Source organism: Eriocheir sinensis, unplaced genomic scaffold, assembly GCF_024679095.1.
Source record: "Eriocheir sinensis breed Jianghai 21 unplaced genomic scaffold, ASM2467909v1 Scaffold551, whole genome shotgun sequence".
Taxonomy (NCBI): Eukaryota; Metazoa; Arthropoda; class Malacostraca; order Decapoda; family Varunidae; genus Eriocheir; species Eriocheir sinensis.
In genome coordinates this window covers 102,166-115,000 of record NW_026111889.1, presented here as the reverse complement: position 1 = coordinate 115,000, position 12,835 = coordinate 102,166, and positions in this window count along the sequence as shown.

Sequence of the window (12,835 nt, the reverse complement as noted above, 5' to 3'; positions counted from 1 at the left end):
TACACCCTCCCCCACCCTCCCTACCCACGTACCCCCCAAACCACGCGTCCTACCGCTGCCGACATTCCCTCCTGCCAGGGAGGGGGTGGGGTGGGTTGGGGGGGACGCCGCAGGAGACGGGCGCCGGGGGTCGAGTCCTAGAGTCGTCATCCTCCTGCCGGGGGATCGGTTAGGGGCGTCCTTTCGCACCGTGCCGGGGCGTCACCCTCCTGCCGGGGATCGGTTAGGCGCGTCTTTTCGCACCGTGCCGGAGGAGCGGCTAGGCGCGTCCTTTCGCACCGTGCCGGGGCGTCACCTCCTGCCGGGGATCGGTTAGGGCGTCCTTTCGCCCCAGTGCCGGACGTCACCTCCCCAGGTGGACTTAAGGCCTGTGTTTTGGAGCACGACATGCGTGTTTGGGCGGGAAAAAACTGGCGTGCATGCAGCTTGCCCCCCCCCCCCATACCCCCACCTTTCCGGCGTGCCCACGCCACCGTGTCTCCCCCTACCCCCTCTATACCCACCCCCTTTCGCGAGCGTCGGCTTGTTGGACCTTACACCCTCCCCCACCCTCCCCAACCCACGTACCCCCAAACCACGCGTCCTACCGCTGCCCCGACATTCCCCTCCTGCCAGGGAGGGGGGTGGGGTTGGGGGGACGCCGCAGGAGACGGGCGCCGGGGGTCGAGTCCTAGAGTCGTCATCCTCCTGCCGGGGGATCGGTTAGGGGCGTCCTTTCGCACCGTGCCGGGGCGTCACCCTCCTGCCGGGGATCGGTTAGGCGCGTCTTTTCGCACCGTGCCGGGGGATCGGCTAGGCGCGTCCTTTCGCACCGTGCCGGGGCGTCACCCTCCTGCCGGGGATCGGTTAGGGGCGTCCTTTCGCCCCAGTGCCGGGACGTCACCCACCCCCGGGTGGACTTAGGCCTGTGTTTTGGAGCACGACATGCGTGTTTGGGCGGGAAAAAACTGGCGTGCATGCAGCTTGCCCCCCCCCCCCATACCCCCACCTTTCCGGCGTGCCCACGCCACCGTGTCTCCCCCTACCCCCTCTATACCCACCCCTTTCGCGAGCGTCGGCTTGTTGGGCGGAGGCCTATGGCTACCATTCCCCCCCTCCCTCCACCCAGGGAAATTTATTGAAGAAAAGTTGCTCATTTTATCACGAATGAGTCTGTGAAAAGTATAGTTTATAATCTTATAAGCAGAGAAAGAGAGAGGGGCGGGAACGGGGGAAAAAAAAAAAAAGTAGGACAGCGGAAGCAAGCCCTCGGCTTGGTGACCGACTTATTTATTGCCTCCGAGCAGCGAACACCTCGCCAAGCCGTCCCTTGCTCCTTTTCAGTTCATCTGCGACAATCGAAGCGAAAGGGAGACGCGTGCGTGAGTAAAGTGGTGTATATACGTATCCGTTTCGTCTATGAAAAAAAAGGGCGTGGGGAACGTGCGCTATCGGTGTGATTTAAGTGGCGTATACACGCCTCCGATTTCCCATGCGCGTATTTTATATATGAAAATTGGACGACAGTCAGTCAAACCGACCAAAAGGGTGTGCTACGCGCCGAGCGTCGCCCTCCTGCCGGGATCGGTTAAGGGCGCCCTTCGCTCCGTGCTGGGGAGCCACCAAAACCTTACGGCTATCTCGTGGCCGATGTAAGCATATCTACCCCCGAGGTCCTATCGCTGAGATCAAATATAGCGAACGACGGCACCTGTGAGGTTGTGTACTCGTGGAGAGAGTGAGCGATATGCTGGCCCCATCCAAGACACGTCTTTTAAAGTCACTTTATGAAGACCCTCAAGTACCTGGAGGCTTAAGTGGAGTGAGACCTTTGTTTTTAGCAGCGAGAGCCATTGAACCCGACGTTTCCATGCGCGATGTTGAACAGTTTATGGAAGGTTGCAGAACACACACATTACATAAGATACAACCCCATAAGTTTAAGCGACTCGCTATTCTCATTCCCAAACCGCGAGTTATCATAGCAGCAGATCTCGCAGACATGAAAGAATTGTCCCGCTTTAATAGAGGTCATAATTACATCTTAGTCTGCGTTGATGCATTTTCAAGGTACGCCAAAGCCCTACCTCTTAAACATAAAGATGCAAAGTCGGTGGTACTGGCAATGAAGACATTGCTAGAGGAAGACGCTGCTTTCAGTGGGGTCTCTAGGCTCTGTGTTGACCGAGGCAAAGATTTTATAATTGTCCACTTCAAACCTATTTGCAAAGTAAAGACATAAAAATGTACAGCGTTTACTCCCAAGAGATAAAAAGCAGCCTTGCTGAGCGATTTATCAGAACTCTGAAAGGTCGAATATATAGGTATATGACGGCTCACAATAAACTCGAGTATATTTTCATCTTGCAGAAGGTACTCGAGAGCTATAACCACACGCTCGTCTAGGAAAAACCCTAGCCGAAGTACATGCCATGAAGGACCCGCGAGGAATCATTCGTCAGTTTAAGAAAATGCATAATTATAAAAACAGAGAAAAGCGTCAAGGTAAAGCCAGTCGCGTGCTGAACATCGGGGACTACGTTCGACTCATGGGCGCGGATAAAGCTTCTAAATTTAACCGAGGCTTTCATATCCAAAACACAGAAGAAATATTTGAAATTGCAAGCGTGGATTATCGACAATCCCCATTGGGTTATACCTTGCAAGATTTATCTAATCAACCCATCCAAGGCTTGTTTTACAAAGAGGAGCTTATCAAAGTTCAGCTCCCGGACGTTTTCCCCGTCATCATAAAAAAAAATCGAGAGTGGTGAACGGTCGCAAACAATTTTTTGTATCTTGGTTGGGTTATGATCCGAGTCAAGACGGTTGGATAGACGCTCAAGATATTTCCTAATTGCGGTATTGAACAATAAACATATAGATTGTTTGTCAGAAGTGTTTTTAAATTTCCTAAAAACTAATCTTACGCGAAATACAAAGATTGAGAAATCCCTGAACAAATACAAAAAACACATAAGGAAACTCGCCAACAAGGGGGTAAGTACACTAAAAAAAAAAAAACTATTGCGAACACAGCGGGGCGGTGCTATACGCTCTGTGCTGTTACATCTGGCAGCTAGCGTCATAACAGGTCTTTTAACAAAATGAAGGAATATTGTCTCATCCCGAAATCAACAGCAGAACAATTTTTACTCAAGTCTTCTACGGGGAGCCGTAACATAAAACGAAACAGGAAGACGGACGAGGAAAAAAAAAGAAAAGAGAGTGCGGAAACCGTTGTCGGGTTCGACGGTCAAGGCGTCAACTGCATTAAAAAATATAAAGAGACGCGCGCTGCAAGATGTATTACCCCAAAACAACCACCCACTATCTATAGCGGCCATAGGTCCTCGCACGACGTTCCCCACAAATACTATCGATTCGAAACCGCCCACAGACAATAGGATTGATGTTAGAATGAAAGCAACTCAAAGGGATTATGCCAAAGCTTTCTTAACTCTCATGAAACATACTCCAGGAATTACATGGGATACAAACGGAAATCTTTTGAGTCCCATTAATAATTTTAACGTCATTGATATTGCAAACCTTAAGTGACGTCAACAGCAAGTTAGGTTTCAAAGCTGATGATATACCATTTATTAAAATGCTTTTCCACAACACAAACTTAGATCCCTCATTTATACGCAATAATAAGGCAAGGAAGCAATTGTTTGGAGGATTTACATAGATTTACATAGAAAATCAGACCACACAGACCCCATGGTCCAGACTTGGTGGTCTGTCCTTAAACCTAAGTGATTTTACATTAATCAGAAGACTCCAAAACGTTGCATTTCTACTCTAGTTGATATTAAGTTGAAGGAAGTGACGGTCGAGCTTATTTTTGAAGGAGTCAATCGTGTTACACTGGACCACTGACGGTGGAAGCTTATTCCATTCTCGCACTACAACGTTGGTGAAGAAAAATTTGGTGCAGTCTGAATTTACTTGTCTACATCTGAGTTTTACGCCATTGTTCCTCGTGCGCAAAGTGTCATCGATCATAAACAATGTTGATCTGTCTACATTCGTGAAACCATTAAGTATTTTAAAACATTCGATCAGTTTTCCTCGGAGGCGACGTTTCTCAAGAGAGAACATGTTAAGGGTAGAAAGCCTTTCTTCGTAGGATTTGTTGCGCAAGGAAGGGATCATTTTCGTTGCCCGACGCTGAACACCTTCTAATTTAGCAATATCCTTTGCATGGTGGGGAGACCAAAACTGTACCGCATATTCCAAGTGGGGTCTGACTAAACTGTTGTAGAGCGGAGTATTACATCTTTATTCTTGAATACAAAGTTTCTTTTAATGAAGCCCAACATTCTGTTCGCTTTATTTGCTGCATCGATGCATTGCTGTGAGAATTTGAGGTTTGACGCGAGTTTGACCCCCAAGTCCTTGACGCATTGAACGCTTTTGAGTTTAACGCCGCGCATTTCGTATTCGAACTTCTTATTCCTCGTTCCAACTTGAAGGACCTGGCACTTGTCTACGTTAAAGGGCATCTCCCATCTATCCGACCAAGTTGAAATTTTGTGCAAATCCTCTTGGAGGCTTTGCCTGTCTTCGTCAGTGAGAACCGAGTTGCCAATCTTTGTGTCGTCTGCAAATTTACTAATGCGATTATTGAGTCCAACATCCACGTCGTTGATGTAAATAATGAAGAGCACTGGGCCAAGGACCGAGCCCTGAGGGTAGCCACTAGTGACAGGCGCCCACTCTGAGTTAAATCCGTCAATCACTACTCTTTGTTGTCTGTTGCTCAACCAATTCGCGATCCATTGGTTTACTTGACCGTCAATACCTATTTGCTTTAATTTGTAAAGTAATTTATGATGCGGGACTTTATCAAACGCTTTCTGAAATCAAGATAGACTACGTCCAGTGATTTGGTTACGTCATAAACAGTGAAGAGGTCGTTATAAAAGGTTAATAGGTTGGATAGGCAGGATCTTTTGTTTCGGAAGCCATGTTGTGAGTCCCCAATCAATGAGTGGCTTTCAAGGTAATTCACAATTTTGTCTCTAATTATGCCCTCAAGTAGCTTACCTACAACCGAAGTTAGACTAATGGGCCTGTAATTACCTGGTACTTTTTGTCTCCTTTCTTGAAAATCGGTGTCACGTTAGCCTTTTTCCAATCTGAAGGGACGATGCCTTGTCGCAAGGACATATTGAATACGGTTGTGAGGGAGGAGAGTATTTCGCTCTTTGTTTCTTTCAGCAGAGTTGGATATACTTTGTCAGGTCCAGGACTTTTATTTGTTTTAAGTGAATGGAGAGCTTTAAGGACTTCATCGGTTGTTATTTCAAAATTAGGCAATGCATGCTCGAGATTTACAATAGTACTGGTGTTGGTGGTAGCGAGAGGAAGACTGTTAGTATTAAACACCGAGGAAAAGTAATTGTTTAAGAGGTTTGCAATGTGTTGGCTGTCAGTCACTAGTGCACCGTCGCTGTTTGTTAAAGGTCCAATACCACTTTTGATCGCCTTTCTGTTGTTTATGTAACTGAAGAAAGATTTCGGATTATTTTACAGTTGGCTGCAATATTTTCTTCGTATCTACGCTTTGCCTGACCTACTAGTCTTTTTACTCGTCGCCTGGCATCATTATAAAGTCTAATGTTTTCGGGCGTGCTTTGTTCTTTCTTTAACCTGTAAAACAATTTTCTCTCATTGACTGATTGTTTAATTTCGCTATTAAACCACGGTGGGCTTTATTAGTGTTAATTCGCTTCGCACAAGGGGACGAATGTGTTCTGCTGAGTGAGTAAGTGATTTTAAGGCTTAGCCAGGCTTCCTCTACGTTGCCGTCATCTGACAGTTGTATTTCTGTTAGGTTTTGTCGGATTTCTACGAAGTTAGCTCTTTTGAAATTGGGCACCTTTACTTTATTTTCAGTCACTGATGATTGAGCTTTAATGTCGACGCGCACTAATTTATGATCGCAAGAACCGAGGTGTTCTCCTACCGTGACACTACTGATTAGGTTATCTTGGGTCGTTATAACAAGGTCGAGTATGTTATTTTGTCGAGTTGGTTCAGAAACCATTTAGCTTAAATAATTTTCTTCTAGAAATTCAATCATTCTATGTGACTCGCCTTCTGTACCTGACAGTGTCGCCCAGTCGATATGGGTAGGTTAAAGTCTCCTAATATCAGTGAGTCGTTGTTATTAAGTGACTGCCTTAAGACGCTGTACATTTCAAGGTCGTCATCGAGTGATTGCCCGGGAGGCCTGTAGGTGACAGATATATTTAAATTGACTTTTGCAATGTTTACTCGCACGCACAAATGTTCAACGTTACTGTTTCCCGGTGTTTTGTCAGTGGGTTGCAAATAGCTTTTGACATAAAGGGCGACGCCACCGCCTCTACGGTTTACACGATCTTTGTTGAAGAGTCTGTAGCCATCTATGTTGTATTCGGAACTTAAATCAATATTTGTGGTGTCGATAAATGTTTCGGTTATAGCAATTATGTCAAAATTTTCTGTTAAAGCAAGACATCTCAGTTCATCAAATTTGTTTCTTAGGCTACGCGCATTAAAACTAAGGATTTTTAAGTTATCTAGAGGCTTAGTAATAGAGGTGGTGGTACTTGCGGATCACGGTTACGGGTTTGTTGCGATGCACGGCGTCTATTTACACGGGTGGGGTGGAGGGACGTGGCCGTGACTCGTTTTTGTTCGGATGACACGCACTGCTTCGTTGAGGAGCCTTCCGAGTCTGGCTGCCCCGATGGGAGAAAGGTGCAATCCGTCCCTGTGAAAGAGCTCATTTTGTCCATAGAAATTGTCCCATGTGTTGAGGAACTCCACGTCAAGCTCCCTGCAAAGAGTCTGTAAGCGGTTGTTTAGGCTGAAGGCCTTACTGAAAAAGTCGCTCTCCGCCCAAGTCCGTGGTAGAACTCCTGAAATCAAAATGTTAGGGGATTTAGTCTTATACTGCTGGATGAGCCTACGGTACTTCTCCAGGAGTTCCTCAGACCGGGTCGTGGTGACGTCGTTCGTACCTGTGTGAATAACAAACAGTGAATCATTAGTAGCCTGGGGGGAGATCTCCTCAAGAGCAGCAGTTATGTCGTCGATCCCAGCACCAGGATAGCAATAGTTCCGTCTTCGACGAGGAACTCTGCCGCAGAACTCAACGACCTGCTGGCGAATCATGGAGTCACCCACCAGGAAGGTGCTCTCCTGCTCGTCCTCTTCCTCCAGAATGGCAAACCTGTTGAAACAATGAACAGGATAAATCGCTTGTCTGGCTGGTTTGGCTCCTCCATTCACGACGGTGAAGCCATCATGGGCGGTGCCACTAGCATCCTCCCGTTGCGTGGTGTTGTCCGCTGGTGTCGACGGTACCGCTGAGGGCAAGAGGGCGGTTGGAGAAGGGTTTGGCACCACAGCAACGTTAGCCTGGATGAATTCCTGCAAGGAGGCAACAGTGCGAGAAAGCTCTATTATTTTATTCTGACCTGCTTCCATCTTCTCTTCTTGCTCCTGCAGTCTGGTCTCGAGATGCTGCCTGGTGAGAGAAAGCTCTATTATTTTATTCTGGCCTTCTTCCATCTTCTCTTCCTGCTCCTGCAGTCTTGTCTCGAGATGCTGCCTGGACAGACACAGTCGACAGACAGCAGAACGCCCTGTAAAAAAGTGAGCTGAGAAGCTACCGTTACAAGAACTGCACTTCTTAGGCGCCATCTTAGCTGAAATGAAAGAGATAAAACACAGAGTGAAGGGGATTAGGAAAGGGGTGAGGTGTGTGAGAGGTAGTTTAGTAATGGAGGAAAAGTGAGAGAGAGGAGGAGGAAGGGATGTGAGGTGAGTAAAGAGGGGAAAGAGAGGTGTGTGAGATCAAGGAGGGTTAGGAAATAGGTGAGGTGGGAGAGAGGAGGAGAGGAAGGGATGTGAGGTGAGTAAAGAGGGGAAAGGGAGGCGGAGTGAGGTGTGTGAGATCAAGGAGGGTTAGGAAATAGGTGAGGTGGGAGAGAGGAGGAGTAGGAAGAGATGTGAGGTGAGTAAAGCGGGTGAAAGAGAGGCTGTGAGTGAGGTGTGAGATCAAGGAGGGTTAGGAAATAGGTGAGGGAGAGAGGAGGAGAGGAAGGGATGTGAGGTGAGTAAGAGGGGAAAGGGAGGCGGTGAGTGAGGTGTGTGAGATCGAGGAGGGTTAGGAAATAGGTGAGATGAGTGAGAGGGAGTTTGGGAAAGGAGGTAAGTGGGAGAGAGGAGGAGTAGGAAGGGATGTGAGGTGAGTGAGGTGTGTGAGAACAAGAAAGGTTAAGAAAGAGGCGAGGTAAGGTGGGTGAGGGGATGGGTAAATAGGATGTGAGGTAAGGTGAGTGAGGGGGGAAGGGCTTAGAAATATGTGGAGGTGAGGGAGGAGTAGGAAGGGCTAATCCTCTAGGGGATGAGGAGGAGCAAAAGGGATGTGAGGTGAGCGAGGGTGGGGGGGGGCTTAGGTGAGGTGAGGGAAAGGGGTGTAGGAAGTGTTAATCCTCTATTGGATTTAAAGAGGGTGTAATGAGGAGGAGCAGATTGAATCCTCAGGGAATTCAAAGGGTGGGTTTTCGACACACCCAAATCACGCGTGAGACACTCGGGAACACAAAGTCACACTCGGGACACACGAAACACTCAGAAACCCAAGCACAAGCACTCTAAACACCCTCAAGTCACTCGCAAAAACACCGGAAGTACAACAGCACACTCAAAACACTCTGAAACCCACGCAGAGCACTATAAACATCCAAATCACACGTAAAAGCACTGGAAACACAACTCACTCGAAACGCAGAACACTCGAAAACAGCCAAATCACACGCAGAAACACCGGAAACAAAACAGCACACTCAAAACGCTCTGAAACCCACGCAGTACACTTAGAAGCAGCCAAATCACACGCAAAAACACCGGAAACACAACACACTTGAATCACTCTGAAACCCACGCAGAACACCCGGAAACAGCCAGATCACACACAAAACACCGGAAACACAACACACTTGAATCACTCTGAAACCCACGCAGAACACCCGGAAACAGCCAGATCACACGCAAAAACACCGGAAACACAACGCACTTGAATCACTCTGAAACCCACGCAGAACACCCGGAAACAGCCAGATCACACGCAAAAACACCGGAAACACAACACACTTGAATCACTCTGAAACCCACGCAAAACACCCGGAAACAGCCAGATCACACGCAAAAACACCGGAAACACAACACACTTGAATCACTCTGAAACCCACGCAGAACACCCGGAGACAGCCAGATCACACGCAAAAACACCGGAAACACAAATCACAGAGGCAACCACAGGCAGAAACCACAAGCGAACACACACCAAACACGTGTCGGGAAATCACAGGCAACACACAAGGTCCACAAGCGAGAACACACAAACGCCCAAGAGCACGACGAAAACACAGGGCAAGCGATGTTGTGGGGCGCAGCGGGGTGAGGTCACGACCTTCTCTCAGCAGAGGTCGGGTGTGAATGAAGGAGGAGGTGAAAGGAGGAGGAGGTCGCGGTGGAGGAGGAGGAGGAGGTGGGGGAGGAAGGAGAAGTGCCCCAATTCGGGCAAGACCACGCCCTACGCCTTCTGTCTCCGCCCCCGCGCGGATGCCGGGTATGACGTGGGAGAACTATCGCGTATAAAAAGGCTTTGTTTTGGGGTGGGATATAGGCACTTGTGTGACCTCGCGGGACAGGGAGACACTGGGCGTAAGTAAGAGCGAGAATTAATATATATTTTTTCTATAAACATGTCAGACTATCCCATCATTCCTGTGAAGGGGCGAATGACCGATCGCCAGTTCATTGACGACAGTGTGTGTTTAGTAATCACTATCAACGCCAGCAGTTTTAAACTAAGCGGTATAGCCAAGGACTTGGCTGAAGTGTATGGCTATACTAATCTCTTTGAAAATCGGAAACAACTTTATGATTTGAAGAGTCGTTTGGAGTGACAGGCCGAATGTGGGGTCGCTGGTAGTGAAGGAACCACCCGCTGAATCAAATTATCCCATTGTGGTGAGTATGGTGACGCAATTTTGTCAGGGTGATTCTGTAGAATATAATGACGTGTCAAGATACTTTACTGAAACCAGCAGAGATATGCATTATGTGAACGGTTTAATGTCGGACACCAAGCAAAGCATACACGATAATTTTAAATGTTGCCTCAATGAGCTAGGTGATTATGTAAAGCAGAAAAAAAACATTCGAAAAGTCATTTTTCCTACCGGCGTAGGACGAAGGGGAAAGATGGATCATGAATGGAACGTGGCCTACTTGAAGGAGCTAAGATCTTTTGCCCACCAACTAGATTTGAATAACGTTAAGGCAGGAAGAGGGGACGAAAAATCTCCCCACGAAAGCCTCAACTGCCGGGGATGGGCGACAGACACGAACCACTGTGTAGCTATAAAAAATGACGTTTTATATTTTTTTAACTAGTGGTCATGCAGTCATCATCGCGAACAGTGTTTCTTCCGCCTACGGAAGGTGAATTTTCAAGTCTTTTGAGTAGCTTTCCACATCAGGTGGGGGGTGGTTTTGGCAATATTCGAACTGTGCATTTCGCCCATCCTGCAAGACTGCATCAAAGAGGTGGCGGTTTTTTAGTACGCTCGCAAACCTAGCCAAGAGTGTAATGCCCTTTATATTCAGAACCGTTAAGCCCTCAGCGCTTAAGTTTACTCAAGATGTTATCCAGGATGTGAGCAGTGGACAAAGAAGTGTGAGAGGCGCTTTAAAGAAAAGAGGTATTGAAGCCTTAAGTGACGTAGGTGCTAGAATTATTAAAGGAGGAAAAAAAGAAGAGTTACATCGCGAAACAAGAAAAAGAAAAAAAAATAATAAAAGGAAAAGTGGTTGCAAGAGAAAGAACAGCGATGTGCTTGATATAATTTAGTAATGTGGAGGTGCGGTGGACAGTCATGAAAAAAAAAGGGGCGGGGGGGGGAATATTCTGACCTGCGCGCGCGTGGGCTTGCCATTTTTTTTTTAGCGAGTGGTCTCTTATCAAGTTAACATGTCGCCGCACCTGCGACCAGTGTCTCCATTAGTATATAGCGGGCGACGAAAGCGACAACAGCATGGCCTCCGCCGCTCCCTCCGTTCCGATTTCTGATTATGCGCTCAGTGTAGTTGACGAATTCCCTAGAATCAACAGACAACGCCAGGTTGAGAGTTCTATTGCGTCTAAAACTCTTGTCGACATTTTACCTGTAAATTTGTCCAGCCACGCCAGGTTAAAAGATAAGTACCTAGAGTTCCGCGTGCCGGGGGTGAAGGGGTCATTTATCGATCTTGCTAAATTAATTCTTGAGTTGAAATTAAGCGTCACTCAAGCTGATGGACAAACAAAAGTCGAGGAGGCTGTCAATGTCGGATTCTGCAATGGCACTGCTAATACCATGTTCAAATCAATTCAGGTGGATGTAGGCGATCAAATGATTGAAAGTAACCCGTACTTTAATTACTGGTCATTCCTAAAAATGCTCACCACCTTCTCCACGTTAAAACTCAAATCATTCGGAGAAATAGGAAACCTCCTCAAAGATAACAGGTCGGGTGGAGCAGGCGTAGCTGAAACCTATGACGCCGCGTACTTCACTAGCCTCGGCAGCAAATACAAGAGACATTTAAAAGATATCAAAGATCACGGTCTTCATCTTACCTTCCCATTAATGTCGGACATTACTTCTTGTGATCAGCATTTATGCGACGACATCCCATTGAGAATAAGGCTTGAGTTAGCTAACGAAGCTTGGTATTTGAACACTGATGGCGATGGGAGTGCTGTGCGCGGATCTATTGATTTTGCTAAACTTTGGGTCACCCGACTCCAACCCTACCCGTCAGCATTGCTTGCATTAAATAAAGAATTAGAGACAGGAAAAATAACGCGTACAATATTTTACAAGACGTTATATAAATCTCTGGTTCTCGGCAAACAGCAGACAAGTATTGTCTGTGACCAACCGTGGGGAAATGTCATTCCAGAGCGTTTATATATCGTTATGACTGACATGGGGGCTTTTCGGGTGTATATAATAAAAATGGCTTGTATTTTAAGAATGCTGATTTGTCTGAACTAACAGTCTCTGTCAATGGTATGAATATGTATAAAAATACGGTTTCTTTTCCCCATGAGTGAACGCGGGTTTATTATGATATTTTAGATAGTTTAGGAGTAGAAAATGACACATTGCTTGATTACGATAGCTTTAGGAAAGGAAGGACAGTGTTTGTTTTTAGTTTGTTACCGGAAGACATACGAGGTACAGTGCCTCTTGAACACAATGGAAACTTACGCATAAGTCTTCAGCTTAAAAAAGGCTTAGATGAAAATTTAGTAATTATCTGTTTTGGGGATACAAAGGGAGTGTTGTCAATCAACTCGGAGAGGCACGTGTCTTGCGACACTAGAGCATAATGAATAATCAACAAATTATGAAAGCTCTACAAGGAAGACTTTATCACAATAATATATATTTCTTAGGCTGTCTTCCCGCTGACGATGTAGCGAAATTAAATCTAAGGAGTGAGTCAGACAAACCTATTGTCTTTATTGCAAATGTGTTAGATGCATCACAAGCTTCGAAAATGGGTCACTAGGTGGTGTTCTATGTCAGTGATAAGTGTATATATTTCTTCGACACCTACGCCCTGACCCCATCATTATATTCTAAGTACTTTCGAAGTTTCTTAAATAAGCATAAAGATTATCCTGTTTTTAAATTTGCCGCAAGATTACAGTCGGACAAAACTCTGGTGTGTGGCGTGTATTGCATTCAATTCGTATACTTATGTAATAAAATAGGCTTAGAGAGGACTAGTC